Source organism: Apteryx rowi, unplaced genomic scaffold, assembly GCF_003343035.1.
Source record: "Apteryx rowi isolate R43461 unplaced genomic scaffold, aptRow1 scaffold_489, whole genome shotgun sequence".
NCBI classification, from domain to species: Eukaryota; Metazoa; Chordata; class Aves; order Apterygiformes; family Apterygidae; genus Apteryx; species Apteryx rowi.
Window position 1 is genome coordinate 164031 of NW_020450748.1, and position 14500 is coordinate 178530.

Here is a 14500-nt window from a genome sequence, read left to right on the forward strand (position 1 = left end):
TGTAGAAATCTTTGTAGCCTCTTGTATTTTTTGTAGTCTGCCTGTGTTTCCACCATGTAATTTTTCTTATTTTAGGAAATAAGGTTAAAAATGTACAGGCTATTTGTACATTACAGCATTTGAATTGAAAGCAGGTGGGGAGAGGCTCCTGGACTCTCTTACAAGCTTACAAAGATGCATTTGATACAATGCGCTTTCATTACAAAAGAATCAAATTACATCGAATGACATATAACTGATCAAAACATTTCCTGGGGATGATATACCAGAGTTTCCCTTTACAGCCATCTGCAAATTGCTCAAATTTAACAAAGCTGCATTGCATATAAAAATATTAAGGCAAGAAAAGCAGTGTTTTCTTTGGTTGGTTTCCGGGTGTGTGCTTTCAGCTGTCATACTTCTCAAAGTATTAAGCAACTCTTTACAGCTTCAAAAACAGGAACTTCAGAGCATCAGCAGGTGTTGTGGATTACAAGGATCATATATCTAACACATTTGGTTAATTTGGAGAAAAAAAACAAAACCAAAAAATCTTATCCATGTAGTCGGCCTTTATAGACAAGTAGTATCACCAGTGTGTAAACTAGCATTCACATTTTAATCCTCAAAAAGAAAAATATTTTCCTCTGTTATCATAATTATGAAAAATAACATTTTTTTCATGTGAGCAAAAGACATTGACTTAGCAACATTGGGGAAAAAGGCTGCTGATGATTTAGAATTAAAGGATCACTCAAGTTCTCATCAATTCCTTCACTGCAAACAAGTGTCCTTCAATCAATAATGCTATTCATTATGTGCTTCCTTGCTTCCCTTCTCTCTGTCCATTTTCCTCTATTCATTACACTCAGGAGTCCAAAATTGTTCTGGAACCTCAAAAGAAAACTTCCAGCTCAGATGCCTTCATGCATTCAAAGGCAGAGGTTTGGAAGAAATCTTCTAGCTCCCTGAACAATACACTCAAACAGTATCAGTCCTTCACAGAAGATTTAAAACAGCTATAACACACAAGCAAGATCAACTCTTCCCATTCAAATTATTCCTTTGTAAACAATATATATCAGCTTCCTCTCTCATAAGAGGTCAAGAATTTTCAAAAATTTCCAGGTAATTATGGACTAGGGAGATTTGTTCCTAAAATAGTAAAAAGAAAAGAGTTTGGAATTAAAGTCAGCTACATGACTAATAGGCTTCTGATGGTCTGTCACTCAGAAGCTTGGCAGTTTTACGATGAACAGGAGGGAGTTAATTATATTTTGTTTAAATTGCATTATCCTGTCTTCTAAAAATAGGGACAATGTGACACATCCTAAACCTAGATGAAAGCATATCCACATCCGGGAAGAGACACTGTTAACATTCCAGCTTAGCCTGACAATACCTACAACTCAGAACTGCTGGGAACCCTTAATATTCCTACTACCATTACTTGGTAGGATGGCTTGGTAATCATGTAAATTGCAGCCTGTTTTGGTTGTGGGGTTTTGTTTCTTTAAGCTCCAAGGATCAGATGTGGTACTTTGCTGACTAGTAGGAACTAAAGTGATTTGAATCCTAAGGTCCTATGACCAAGGCATCATCTAAAGTGGGAAGCTCTTGACAGATGAAAAGACACTGTGTGAGTAAGAGACCTAAGAATCTCTCTGTATAAGACAGGTGAAGAAAAATATGGTAAATTAAAAGGAGAGCAGTAATAAAGGATTCCTGGGATTATTTAGGTTTTAGGGGCTTATTTATAGCAAAAAAGAACAAGGTTATTTTTCTGTTCATTTGTGTYAATGTAAATCTGAAATATCTCTACATTTACATTAATACAAATGAGATCAGTTTGGTCTCAAGTCTTTCTTCTGTGAAAACCAAAGGAACTAGTCTTCACTTATACTGATTTCCTAATTGCTCTGGTATGTAGAAAAGAAACATTTAGTAGTATATGTGCCATTGTTACCCAGGGAGCCCATGACATATACAATACCATACACAGACCTGTGCAAACGATAAAGTAAACCAAACAGCTGGAAGTCATGGCTGTACGCAACAAGTCAATACAGAGTGGTTATGGACAGCTCCAGAGGAGAGGTGATTTCAGGAGACACCATTCACACCAAAAAACAAATGGCACAATTCTGTCATCCTCTCTATGATATACAGCAATACAGTAGGCTGAGGCTCACTCTGTATTACCAGAAGAGGGAGAGCAGAGTAGACCTGGTTCTGGGCCATCCTGGACACACTAAGCAGGTAACATGAGGTGAAAAAGAATACATACAGTTACTCAGAACCTTGAAAGCTGGGAAAAGAAGGGAGTTCAACTGAGGGCAACAGTATAAAAAAAATGTATAGAAAAAAAAAATATATCGTGCAGGGTACTTACCCAATAGTAGGACTAATATTGTGATCAAAGTGGTCTTGAACAAATCGACAAACTATGCTTGATTTCCCAACCCCAGTATCCTGGAAATAAAGGAAAGCATGACAGTGAATTCAGGAGACCAAGATACCAATATTTCGCTTAAAGAAATAGTCAAATATTAATTTGTGAATAAACTTTCTCTACTGGTAAGTGGAACATGTTAAACATTTAAAAAGAAAAGACAGTACATGGATTATTTTTTTAACTGTCATCATTGTGAATGAAACTCCCCAGTTCTCTTCCCAAGATTCCCTTCTCTTGAAGTCTTGTATATTTTGGGGGGCATTTTTTATCCCTGTTGCAAAGACTGCAGTGATTTAAGCATAGCCATTTACTTGCACAAGAAAAGGAACACTGCACTTTCAAACACATTGAACATTACCCAGCAAAACCATTGTCCAGAGAAACAATTTCAGGCAGACCTGCTGCAAAGGTGGCCCAAGTATGCTTCCAAAATAAAACACTACTAACCTTTTGGTGTACTAACTACAAACTTAGTACAACTAACCTTTGCATGACAAGACAAACAAGCATACTTGGCAGAAACTTCATAGAGGCTTTAAGTGTTTTCGGTAGGGCAGGAATCCAAAGAGTTGAATACTCCAAGATGCACAACTATCCCTATGCAGATTGTGTTACCGGACTGTGGTAAAACAATATACTTAAATGCAGCACAAGTTGCTCTATATACTATGGCAGCTCCCTTCCATCTGCAGTAACAATCTTTTTCCCCAATCAGCACAGAAAATTAATAGGAGTACAGCACTAGAATCAAATTCAGAATTGCCTCTGGAGGGAGGAAGGGTGCGGGGGAAGCTTGATATTACTCAGTAATACTATTTTAGGCATTCAAGACATGAACAGCTTCCCCAAGAATCCAGTGTTTTTCAGTTTCTCTCTGCTGTTCCATGAAGCCTTGATGTTAGGCAGAAAAACATAAATTACACAGGCAATTATAACGGAAAAAGAATAACAGTATCATTACATCTCCCACAGAATTGCAAAGAGCCTCCTTGGAGACGAAAAGGATGCAAAGAAATCAATCTCGACCCTTCCAAGATCCCCCAGGGTCCAATCTAAGTCATTAAAAAGTCAATGGAAAGTTTTCCATTAATTTCATCATAACTGATCATAAGGACTATTTGTAAGTTTCATTTGTATCCATATTTTAAGACATTGAACTAATTTACACAAATTTCTCAAAAAGTGGCAAGGCAAGGGAGCAGTTTGTTGATGGCACTACACACATAATTACATATGAGAAGAAAAAAAGAAAAAGCCTTTGCCTTTCCTGTAAACAATTTTGCAATCTTTAATCTTCTATTCAAATATGAAAGACAGAGAAAGCAATGTTTAGAGTTCCCTCCCCCATGTTTAAATGAATCTATATCACCACTGCAAATAGTCTTTATATACAACACATCTTAGAAAATCGTCATTTAAACTCTCGTATTTAATTTAAGGCAGTCCTTAGTCAACTTAAAAGCCATAATAAATACTCATGCTACACCGACAGTTGTTTATCTACTGTGTTCAATCAATACACAAAGATCAAAGAGAGTAACAGTATTTAAAACCAGCCCAGTAGCCTTTGATCAATAGCAGCAACACATCCTCTTGCTATTCCCGAATTTTGCCTTCAGTTTCGATTCCAGCTGACATCTCTGTACAATCACTAGACTAGAATGGCACTGCACATTTTTTAAAAACTCCTCTGTGCTGGAACTGAGAATTTAATTATTATTATTCTGGACTTAAACATTCTGGAGAAAACCAGAACTACCACTCACTGGATGAGAGGAATTGTATTTCCCTCTTGTGGGGACACTGTTTCCTCCACAGTGCTCAAAACTAGATATTGATCCCTGTGATGATGCCTTAGTCCCATGTACCTTTTTCATCTCCTTTGATAGGTCACTAATAAGGGCAACTGCAATTAAATCTCTTAGGCAAGAGGATCTTGGTCTCTGGCAGGGATGTGACATCTACAAGTGCGGATTAAAGCATAGCTCATTTTTATGCAAACTCCGACATCTTCAACTTTCAGTTCATGACTCTTATTAACATTTCATGCTACATTAACAAACTTTAGAAGTTTGTTTCCCTAACATCTCTCCCAAGCACAGCTAAACTTAAGTACGTGCCAGTCACACTGTTAGACCTCAAATTATCTTAAAGGCAGTCTTAGACTTTGCTCATGTGATTGCTTAACTACCTAGTGGGCTAAATTTACCCCCTGGTGTAACTCCAGTGAAATCAATGGACTTGAACCAGAAATGAACCTGGCTTCTTGTCTTTAGGACCATCACTACTGCAGCCAGTAGCAAGAGCTTTCCAGGAGCCAGTTAATTTATTTGCTGAAGTGATTCAGTTGAAACATGCACTCCCAGCTACTGTTTTGCTGCCTTAAGGATCGAAAAGGCCAGCTACCAGAGTATAATTAGAGCACACAGAGGAAGGAAATAAAAAAGAAAAAGCTTCCTTCTTACAGCAAGGATTATCATTCTATTTCTAGATTAAAACTATCTAGACGATTTTCAGTTCATGTTCCTATACCCGTCAAGTAAGACACCCACCTGCCTGAAAGCAAAGCAAATCATGATGTGTGAATGTTATAAAACAACTTGAAAACTTAGAAGAAGTCTTTTATTGCTAATCAGACCCTATCTTTCACTTACAATAGGGAGGTATCTTTCAGGCAGATCTCTCAGAAGTCAAGGAAAGCATGGTTGCTTCAAAGTAGAAAAGGCATCTACTTCACAGCAATGCATCTAATTAAATCTCCTTACTAAAGCTGTAGAAAGCATTCCTGCTATCATCTGCTTTGTCCTTTGCTATCTGGTCTTTCTCTTCATATATCCAATTGTCTCAAATCTGATGAGGATGATGAGGATGATTGTTTTGTTCCTTTTTTGTCAAAGAATTATAATAGATTTGTCAAGCCATGTGTCTGGGTAACACTCACATATGCAGATGACATTTTTCAGTTCTTAAAGTTCTGCATTTCATCTTTTTTTTCCACCCCCGCCCTGTAACCTGGTTCTTTTGTTTTACTCCATGTTGCTATACATACAACATCAAACACAGACCAAGGGATAAATATTCAGCTTTTGTAAAATGTCACAGCAGTACTGAGCTGAATGGATTTGACAAGTTTCAGCAACTGAAAATACGCACTCAAGACTTATGTGGCACTTTAAGGAACAGATCCTGTACTTGTTCAGAAATATCCTCATCCATGGGAAATCCATGGGTTTCAGCACTATGCTAACTGACATATCTCTATGAAAGGAGTGGCAAGAAAGGAGTAAGTATATAATATTTATTCTGAATGAAGATGTTCTTGATACGTTTGCATGGAGTGAAAGGTATACAGAGTCATATCACCAGAAGAACATTCAGATGAGTCATTCATGGGACCAGTTGCACATTTTGCTTTTCTCCTTGCTTCTTCCCAAGCCTCATAGCCCACTTGCAGAATATCAATTATAAACTGCATTGTACCAAGATAAGCAAATGGGCTGGGGGAGGAAGGAAAGGAGTAGAAATGTAATAGCAATAAATGAACCCCTATTAAGTTCACAAGAATTAGCCACAACTTCAGAATCTCCCACTGGTCGGCAAAATGGAGATGGAAATCTAAAACAGATAGACATTCCTGATAAATATAAGGAATCAATACAAGCATGAGCAGTTCCTTTCACCCTGGAAACACATTGTCTACTCCTCTAAAATCCTTTATCCACAGATTTAGGCGTGAGGATTTTAAGAACACCAGAACAGAGAGCAGCACACCACAAAAACAGTGTTCCCACCCACATTCCTACTCACAGAGAACCACCCCATTTGGCTCTTCTCAGCTCACAATACTGTAAAGATAAGAGTATTTTTTAAGCCAGCAGAATACAGGATACTGGCAACCAATTTGCAAGCAAACAACAATTCAGATGCTGATTTCTTCTGGTCAATTTGCAGCAGCACAGAGGAAGACGAGAAAAAACACAAGTTCAATTTGAACAATATATCAAAAAAGAAAACAAAACATATTCTTATTATAAATAGGCAATTGGTATATTCTTCTCTCTTCTCCATTGTTCCAGATGTGCATCTTGGCAGAAAAAACTAATGCAAGAAAATTTAGCTCTTTAGTTTAAATCCGGATGTCTCATTTATACCTTTGCATAACTATAGGCCTCAGTCCTGCAAGCGCTTTTCCAAATTCAATGGAACTATACTTCTCTGTAAACATGTCCCTGATTAGGGATTTATTATTTCGCCTTGCTATTATAATAGCTTTTAATGGATTCAGATGGGTCAAGCCCTAATGTGCTGAGCAAACTAAACTCCTCGTGTAAATCATTTTTATATCCGAATTGGAATAAATGTTAAATTCACAAAAAAAATCCACACACATTGTGACTGATGACTAAACGGCGGTCCTATAATTATGCATATTGCTGCAGCAGCTATTTTATTCTTGACTATGCAGTATCTTTCTATGCTGTGTTAACAAGTAGGGCTTCTTTAATATATGTAAAATAAGATAAACTATGCAAAAATCCTTTTATGACTCTAGGGTTTTGGAAATGCAAATAAAACTAGAATACCATACAGTATTTCACATGAGGAAATGGCATGCTAAGAACAAACATACTGAAGAAACTCCCTCCTGTCCTCCCACTTTCAAAGTAAAAAGAAGAAAAAAGAACATCTGGCTTGTAACCACTACAGATCTCATGACTAACTTCCCATTTCAGCTTTAAAAGGGGGTTCAGATACCCTGGTGATGGGTACCACAAAAATCTGAATGCAGAAGTAAAGGAGAGCTGACCTCTACAACATATGGATAAAATACATAGCTCCTTTGAAAGGACAGGAGTTTGCTGTTGACTTAGACAATGACAGAAGTTGACCCACAGTATTTCAATCTGTATAAGTTTTTACAAAATTAAAAATATCTGTCCCTCCAAAGCATTTTTTCTAATCACCAGGATTCACTGCAACATGATCTACAGGCAGATGTCTCATTAACACTGCCTGGCTTTAACATGTGTTACTCATATATCACAAAAAGAATGATCATACCCTAATAATCTAGTGGGAGAAAAGCAGATAAAACATATTATTTTTCAACAATAATATTAGCAACACTTGAAAGTGACAACTCTATCCTTTCTTTATAAGSAAGAAACCTATTCCAGGCCTCATGTGGCTTCTGTTGAACTCAGCATGGCACCCTCTGACCCCCACAATGGAAATATCTCTCCCTCAGAGCCAGTTTGTGTTGGGGTTCCCCAAAAGATCACCTGCAAACCACCCTAACTGCAAAGGCATCACAAACGTTTGACAGCTCAGCCCTTCCTCTAAGGAACACTGGTCAAGAGAACAAAATATGACCTACGCAATCAGGGTTGATTTACGGCACGCCCCAGGTAGCGTCTCCTGGCGTACCTTCTTCAGCACACATGCAGCTGGAATTACAAAACTGCTCACACTAATGAAAAGCCAGGTTGTAGGCAGAAGGCAATACCAGTAAACTACTTTGAAATTTCCTCAGGTCAAGTTAGCATCCAGAGGTGCAATAAATACTTACATGCACCAGAGACAGCTGTAGTCAAATTTGGCCCACTGATGATCCTCACGACGCACCTTTGAGTGAGCTAACGCTGCCCTGTGTCATCAGTTCCAGACACAAAGAGGAAAAAAAAAAGACTATATCAAACACGCAGAGCAAGGGTACAGTCAAAAGCTGTATCATTGTCATGGAAAAGAATTTGACTCCAGCTCAGGCAGGAAATTGGCATCTGAAATAAGGAACAATTCCTGGCTTCCAGTCACATATTCATGCCACTGGACAAATCTCTTGGCTGGCTCATTACTAACTGAAAAGTAACAGAGGAACCAGTTTATGCTCAAGATTTCCCAAGCTAAATTCTCCTCTTTGTTATGCCGATTTGATTCCTGTCAGTGGTACGATAGATAGGAAGCAGTGGCCCTTGCTTTGCGGAGCGCAGAACTTTCATTGTTGAAGTAATTAAGATGTAGAGATGAAAACATTTTAATTGGTCTGAAGTTGCCAAAAAGGAGAACACTGTCCTTTACCTTCAAGATGTGATATTTTAAATGCAAAAGAAGCCCTCAAAATCTCTGCAACTGGCCAGGCAAATCTGAGGTAGAAAGACATAGTTTAAACTTCAGAAGAAGAAAAATAATCAATGAGACTTAAAATTAAAAAAAAAAAAAAAAAAAAAAAAAAAAAGAAAAGGAAATGTGGAGAGACCTTTCATTCTAGTAGCTCTACCAGGCAGTGCTATATAATACAGCTGGCTTTGACTTGGCAGTTTAGCTTCTGCATATTAAAATAACTGTTCTTTCCACTGTAAGGTTTGGCCATGATTTAGATTTTGATTTATAGTTCAAACTGCCTGGCCCATACCCATTATCCACAGCAGGACTTTCGATGGAATTTGAAAATTCACAGCAGTGTAATCACACCGCAGTACTGCTAGATGGTTAGCATTTTATTAGCTACCATCAAACAAACTGCTAGGCCTGCACCATAAAGTATTGCTGGGATTTTGCAGAAATGTATGCTCAGTTCTGGTCAAGCCTGATCTCTAGGAGGAATGTCACTCCTCATGCAAGGCCTGGCATGCAGCACCAAGCTATTTAGTCTGCATCTTTGCTGCTTTCTGACATGCCAGTCCTTAATCCAAAGGCAGATGGCAAGGCCTGAGTACAGGAATACTACTATCTTTTATCTTCCTATAGGAGGTAAAAAACTAACAAGCCATCCAAAAAACAAACAAAAAAAAACAATTATGAAGCTTTGCCATTTGCAGCCTGCTTTAGTCTTCTATGCTCACCATTTACATTTTAGTCATTACTCAGGCAATCAGATGCAAGCAGCATTGCAATATTTTCCATGTCTTACTAATCCAGTTACAGCTGCTCTGTAAAGCTGTGGCAGGCAGCTTGAAGAGCATCTGAAACTGGCTTTGGATTTTTATCAACTGTATGAACATACAAGGAGAGTTATGCACAACAGATCCCTGATCATAGTTTCCAAGGGCAGTATTTTAATCCAAGAACCATTCTGCCCAATAAACTTTTGCTAGCCTTAAACACGACCTTCCCTGTATTTGGGTATCACTTACTTGTCTGAAGACACTACTGTAAGGAGAAATAATACCTTTCAGGAGACCTGGGTTCAGACATACCACTGGGATTCATCTGAATCTGCCAAGTGTCAGGCTTGTCCCAGTGAAAATGCAGCCATTCACGAGGAGTGGTGGCTAGAAAGAAGTACAAATAGCTTCTTGCTGTATTCAGCTTTTCCGTCTGTAAGATATATCAAGTGAGCAAATCCCACCACTGCATAAGCACACAGATGAAAATACAAGGGTAACTCTTAAGACTGACACCTTGGCTCTCAGCTGCTTCATAAAGCTGCCTGAGACTTTAAGCTGCACTAGAAGAATGCAGGCTGAAGTGCTCTGAAGCCTTGCTTCTGTGGTCAAAAGAATACGTAGCTCATTCAGGACAGAGAATTTTTGTAAATTCCAGTTTTCTGTACAGCTCTGTATAATGAGGAAAAAAAAAGATTTCCAGGATGCAACATGATTATTGGAGAAAATCCTTTTCCTGTTGATTTGCCGGACATACGTTCCAAGTTACAGAACTGGGCCACAGGCACACCTGCTTCCCAAAGGAGCAGCATGATTTTTAGCTCTCTACCAACAGAAAGCCTCTCTCTATTGGCTCTCTACCAAATGAGAGCGCCATCTCCCCCAGTTCCACCCCATCACCACCACCTTTAATTGGCATTTGACTTTATTCATTAGCTCTGGTACCGTAAAGAGTTTGTATAAGACTAGCATGTACTTCTGCAACAAGAGCTCCAAATGAAATTAGACACAGTCTTATGCCACCAGTGATGTACAAAAGTTACTGCAATAGTCTGCGGGACACTCAGTTGCAGAGCAAATTCTGAAAGAGAGGAATTGGAGACAGAGTTGGCCCCCAGGACTGTCAGTGTGTTATCATGTACTTTCCTGAATGAAAGGGATTTGCCAAAAAGCACATAACGCTCCCATTTAATATTGGAACTCAGTTCCTCAGGATCCGAATACAAACACACTGATCTTGATGCAAATGTGTTTTAGAGGGAGAACAATTATTCTGCAGTTCCTCACTTCTTCAGTACAAAACACCGCTGTTCTTTTGGTCATCAGTCCATGTGAGCCATACAAGAACATTCCAGTCTGCATTTCTGTTTGTCACACACCCTTCTGTAAACTCATAGTATGTATTATAGGTATCTTTTCTTATCTTTTAAGTAGGTCAGTACATGACTCCCATAAAGTTAGCATGATCTGTGTCAACTTTCCTCACAGTAAACCCCTACAAGTCGCTCCTAATTGCTAGCGTAATTTCAGGCCAAAGATGGTATTGTGCAGCATGAATTAGCTACAAAATAAGGCTTTTTCCTTTGATGTGCATTAAAATTAGATTAAATCCAATTCCCTCTACAAGTAGGAAGTGTATTGCTTGTTCTCGAAGACATTTTTCTACCCCCAACCAGGTCAGTCTTTATATTACGAGACGGCCTTCCCTCCTTGTGTTGCAAGGACTGCATTTAGCACAGAAATTCTAAGCTCAAAACTTGGCTCAATCAGTCTCAACTAACTGTTACACAAGAATAATAATTACTTGATTTCACCTTACAACAGCATTATGAGAATTTAAGTCAGAGACAGTTGAAAAGTGTTCAGCTACTACAGTGACAATGAGCAAACTTAAGTGCCTTAAGAGATAGTCAAATGCTGAGTTCATTGGTTTGGTATTTACATGCACCTTGAATACCACCTGTATACTCTTAATAACCATTTTAAAATAGAAACGTAGTAATAAGGCCTGGCAAGCAGATATCTGGCCTCACCTACACATGAGTGTATGATGCATCATCTGATCCTTCCTATTTGTTTTCTGTTTGCCCTCACTGGTTAGCAAAATGCTCACAGTGATAGCCAGTTCTGCTTTGCCTCAGAGCTGGATGTGTCTACAACTCTGAGCACCTCTCCTATTCCCTCACAGCCACTGAAGCAAAACATCTGCTGTCAGGTTTGACTCCCTTGCCAATGTGATTATTCAGCATGTGGCTTCCTTTCACATGCATCCTGCACACATCCTACTATGGAATTAAACTCAGGCACGTATAACTTCTCAGCTATCTGCTTTACTTGGAGCCAGCAAATGCAGTCTTACTTGCTTTGCTATTTTGTAGATTCCTTCGTAATTAACAGGTCTCTCCATACTCCTTGAGACAGTTTGTCTCCACTGCACTCCACCAGATCCTAGGCCAGTAACCTTTTAGAGACAAAAAACCCAAATGCTCAAGTTTCAAATACACCTTCTTATATACCTTCTTTAATGTTCTCCTGCATCTTTTGCTCTCTCATAGACAAAAAAAAAGAATATTTTCGACCCTCCCTCACCCCCGGACTGCAATGTTAGTTACAATCTCTCCATCCATCTACTTGTATCAGAGACCCCAATCAACACCACTGCCTCACCAAACTAGAAATTTAAAAACCAAACTTAGAGGGCCAAAACCATTTTATCACCCTATCAAAGTGATGTGCTTGGTCAGAAATGGGAGAGACAGGACCGAGACAGACAATGTTTGTATAATAGCTAACATTAACAATCAATTCACTTTCCTAGAAACATTCATATCTTTGGTTTCATGCGACTGTGCGTGTACAAAGTCTGTCCTAGAGTGCTTCCAAGAGTATTGGGCATTATCTTGCTGTCATAACTAGGGCTTGAAACTCAAGCTTGAAACAGCTCTTCATGTTGAGTGGAAGGCATGGACAGTCATGGCTGCAACCAGAAGAACTTCAAGGTGAGCAGACTGGCTCCTCTTTCTTCCTCTCCTTCCCTCCTCTCTTCCCCAAACACTTGGTTTTCCAAAGAATTTGTCCAAAGTGCTCTTTCTCACCTGGCATTTTGATAAAACAAACCAGGACCCATCAACCTGCTCCTCAGCTAGCTGGAACTGTCTTCACTTCACTAGCTTCAGCTGAAGATTTGAAGTGTAGAAAGGCTTCTCCAAATGTTGGGACTCAAGAGAAGGAACATTATCACCTTGACAGAAGGCAAGACTATGCTGGAAAGATGACACACAGTTAAAGAGAACTATCTTTCCTCAATACAAAATCCACTGAAATGGCATTAAATCAGCAGTAAGGAACAAATCCTTGTTTTACATTGTAGTAGCAGTGGGTGACAGGATTAGCAGTCAGTTGAACTATCCTAGAAACCGAGAAGTGGCCCACATGACTGCTACGCACTGACTCATCCAGAGCTTATGTACACTGCTGCTCTTCTATGACCTGCCAACTCTATTTTTGTAAAGTTGGCATAGGAATATAAAGGAATCTTTATTAGTGAGAAGGGGGGCTGAGAAGGAAAAGGAAGAACAATGCTTCCTTCAAAGCTGTTTTTTTAATAACTCTCATACAGAAAATAATAATAATGAGGCAAAACAGAAATGTGATTGATGAAAAGAACATGGCCTGTGGGGTCAGTTCTCTAGCTACCTCACCTCCTTTATCTTCAGCATAACTCAAGAACAGCAACACTGTAATATACACATAYTAAAAAATAATAATAAATTAACTCAGCCTATAGATTTAAAACATTGGAATGCCCAGCTCAGCAATTTTTAAAGCTCATCTATTTAGGTCAAAAAAACAACCCCATACTCTAATTCTAATTTATATGTTAAATCACTGCATCATACTGTAGAAAGCAGCAGCTAACCACACTGCTATGCTAGCAGGTGGTTGGAGTGCAGAAATAACATTTTTATATCATTATTAACAAACTGTTTTCCTACATCAAATTTCCAGCTAATTCTCCACATCTTTTCTTACATATTTCCTTCCCCTCTCCCCACAAGATATCAAATTCAGAGCAGTAGCTAAACTGCCAGGAGGAATGAAGGATTTTAAATTGAAATCAAAGAGCAGAATCTCAATCAATCAATTTCGTATGCCCTTGACAGGCATGTGATAGAGACTGCTGCAGAAGAAAAAGTGCTTAGCCTGGTGAAAAGGAAGACAGGAGCCTGGTGTTGATTTGCATTCCTCTGTCTCAAACTGTGGCTTTTGCAGGGCATTGGCTCTTCATATAGGATGCCAAATTCCTTGTTTTGAACAGCCTCTACAGTTTCAAACATGATCTTTATAAAAAGCAGATGGAAATAAGGTGGTATCATTCCAGCTAACTAGTAAGATGAGAGGATGAATGGAGAAATAAGAGGAGCACCTTTCAGGAAGCAGTCACACACATGCACGCGCGCGCATGCGTGCAGACCCTTCCTCTGGATTGGAAACAGATGCCAAAGAACCTTCAAGGAAACTCCTTGGGGGGGAACTCAGCAGTGCAAAGTCTGAGGACATCCTTAGACTTATTTACGCTTTACACTACAGTAAAGCGGCCTTTGAGTACAACAGCATAGTCACAAACTGTGTAGAAGCGGTCTTGTCTTTTTGGGATCCCAACAGAGAACATTTTGCCTGATAATTCACAGGGAACAACTTTGCTTCAAAAACTGACTCAAGACAAAACCGACAGCAAAGAGCAAAATATTTTGCTACTTAACGCAGCTACCCACAAAAGAAACTACATCACAAAACTAAACACCATAAAACCACTCTCCAAGGGCTGCGCAGCACTGCAATGCAAAGAAGGGCATTTAACGGTGTAACAGCACCACCTGGTGACTCCCGGTACAAAGAGAAAAGGAAAGATGACAACTTGGCCATACCAGGACAGGAGGAATGGAGAAAGAGCGCTGGATAAATTACTCAAGTGAGTTGGGAACCAAGAGTCCGGGTAAGGAGGGAAAGAGGATTAAACAGTAGAGCTGCAAGAACTAGCCAGATGGGACAGATAGGAGGCAGCGATGGAAAGGAGACGAAGAATGCCAGAGCAGCTTCCTTCAAAGCATGGTTGACCCATGCTACCTATAACCATGAACTTTTCTTGTTGCTGTTAGCACCCAGGAGTGTTGTGTGACAA

At 39.2% G+C, this 14500-nt stretch overlaps 1 protein-coding gene across 1 annotated transcript in view; it reads right to left on the bottom strand.

The window, feature by feature from the left end:
* Positions 1-2451, bottom strand: part of RAB31 (RAB31, member RAS oncogene family) — a 37196-nt gene extending 34745 nt beyond the window's left edge. The window contains exon 1 of the mRNA XM_026078803.1: positions 2372-2451. The gene's annotated coding sequence lies outside the window, so the exon portion shown is untranslated. The remainder of the gene's footprint in view (positions 1-2371) is intronic.
* Positions 2452-14500: the final 12049 nt, after the last annotated feature.